The following is a 2,500-nucleotide window of genomic DNA, read 5'->3' as shown; positions in this document are numbered from 1 at the left end:
GCCAACAGCTCCAATATATGTAACCCATCTGTGTGTTCAGCTGTTTGCCCGGAGTTCAGCTTTAAAGCAGCTTCTAACAATTGCTGGGTTTTTTTTTTTTTGCAAACTTATTTTAACCATTTTATTACCGGAGGTCACTGATGCTCAGGCTGAATCTAAGTGTCTGAATGTGTTGGTGAACTGGACAATTTATTATTTATTTCAGGTACTTATATAGAGCCGTCAATTTACGCCACGCTTTACATATATATTGTACATTCACATCAGTCCCTGCCCCCGAGGAGCGTACAATCTAAGATTCCTAACCTAACTCACATTCATACATACACATACTAGGGCCAATTTAGACAGGAGCCAATTATCCTACCAGCATGTCTTTGGAGTGTGGGAGGAAACCGGAGTTCCCGGAGGAAACCCACGCAGGCACAGTGAGAACATGCAAACTGCACGCAGGTGGTGCTGTGGTTGGGATTTGAACCAACGACCCTAGTACTGCCAGGCGGAAGTGCTAACCATTTTGCCCCTGTGCTGGCTAATTTGCCTACCTAGGCTATATACTATCCATATATACACACATACACACACGTGCATAAGGGGTTTTAATTAGGTAAAACATTTTTTACTATTCTGTTTTGTTACAGCCTAAGAACTAAAAGATTTTTGTACCCCCATTTTTAAATGCATTTTTTTTTTTTTAATACTGCAATCTGTTAATTACAGTACTAAACACATTGCACAGCACTTCCCGCTGCGTCCTGCGTGTGGCAGTGTTCATCTGTATTCTTTTTCTTTCCCAGGGCTAATTCATGCCAGGTCAATATATCTGCATAGATCTATGAAGACTCCATGCAAGGGGCGCATAAGAAAACAACTGTTGTCCATGTCCTGCGTAGGTTGGTGTGCGTTGTGTAAAAATGCAGCATTTGACACAATGCAACTCACTGCGTGTTACTGCACCACAGCAGGTCAGTTTATTTTTTGCAAATTTTAACTGGCCGGACAATGGCAGTCCAGGGGCGGGTTGCCGTTCGTAAACGGCACCCGCCATTTTGGATTGTGCGCATTTCCTGGGAACACCGATCGCTGTACGGGACCCTCTGTGTGAGGTCCCGATCATGTGATCACTGATTGGCCAATCAGTGATCACATGAAGAGTAGTAAGCAAGATGTCACTTCTGACATCATTGCTTACTACGTGTGAAATCTGTGAATGATCACAGAGGTCACATGGTACAGGGCTATTCACAACAGCCTTGTACCATGTGACAAGCTGTGACCAATCACAGCTCACACAGTATTTCTCAATAGCTGCAAGAATGCAGACAGAGAGAAAGAGAAATGATTGCTTTTACAGCCTTTATGGGTGTAAAAGCAATCAGTGTACAAAAAAAAAAAAAATCATCACCCCCCACAAGTAGTACAGTGTTACCATGGTGACACTGTACTGCTAGGGTGACAGTATGTTTTAAAAAAATAAATATATAAAAATAAAATAAAAATGTAAAAAAATTTGAAACATATTTTTTTATAAACTAATTTGGGTTATTTAGTTTCTACTAAAAAGATAACGGAATAAATTGTGGCCAAAAATATCCTACTTACCTGCCATGTGTTTTGGTTTTGCATACTGGATACTCCTTGGGTCCCCCACAGGCTCTCCTGGCCCCTGCCTCCTGTCAGGTGCCCCCACAGCAAGCAGCTTGCTATGGGGGCACCCGCTGTGCCGTGTGTCCATTCACACAGAGGCACGGCCCCGCCCCCTCTCCTCATTGGCACACTGGATATGATTGACAGCAGTGGGAGCCAACGGCTCCCGCTTCTGTCTCAGCCATTGAGAAGAGGGAGCCCTGGGCTAGCCGAGACTCCAGTGCACATCGCCGGATCGAGGGGGGCTTAGGTTGAGGGGGGGTGGATGATGCATACAGAAGGTTTTTTGCCTTCATGCATAGAATACATGCAGGTAAAAAACCTTGAGCCTTTATAACCACTTTAATGTATCCCCAGCATGAGGTATTGTGCACTGAGATTGTGAACACGGTTTCATTTGACTCCGCCCACAGATTGTGGGCGGAGCCAATTAAACCGTTTGCAGCTTTCAGACACTGCACAGACCAATGAGTGTCACCTACCTGCCCAGTCCGGCCACACAGTGTACGGCTACACAGCAACCGGGATCTTCACAGAACTTTGTCTTCAGCAGATTTAACCAATCGTCCACAATTTTGCTGGGGGGAGCAGCTCCATCATCGAACGGCCAATCCTGAGGAGAGAGAAGATACGAGATCTGTTTTTTACTTTTTTTTAGGCAAATATAAAAAGACAAAAATTAGTACAGATTTATATCCATTAACATCAATAAAAAAAAGGGACACTAAGGCTTCATTCAAAAAAAACAAAACAAAAAAAAACAAAAAAAAAAAACAACAAACGTCATACTTACCTGCCATGTACAGTGATTGTGCACAGAGCTGCCCCAATCCTTTTCTTTTAGGGTCCCCTC

General features: G+C 43.6%; 1 pseudogene across 1 annotated transcript in view; it reads right to left on the bottom strand.

Moving 5' to 3' along the window:
* Positions 1-2,305, bottom strand: part of LOC149431553 (protein tyrosine phosphatase type IVA 3 pseudogene) — a 17,055-nt pseudogene extending 14,750 nt beyond the window's left edge. Inside the window, exon 1 of the transcript XR_016309243.1 lies at positions 2,130-2,305. The product of XR_016309243.1 is annotated as a protein tyrosine phosphatase type IVA 3 pseudogene (transcript). The remainder of the gene's footprint in view (positions 1-2,129) is intronic.
* Between the last annotated feature and the right edge of the window lie 195 nt (positions 2,306-2,500).

The sequence above is a fragment of the Staurois parvus genome, unplaced genomic scaffold (assembly GCF_062004578.1).
Source record: "Staurois parvus isolate SC_StPar_1 unplaced genomic scaffold, SC_StPar_1.0 ptg002208l, whole genome shotgun sequence".
Taxonomy (NCBI): domain Eukaryota; kingdom Metazoa; phylum Chordata; class Amphibia; order Anura; family Ranidae; genus Staurois; species Staurois parvus.
This window is presented reverse-complemented; position numbering and strand designations above follow the sequence as displayed.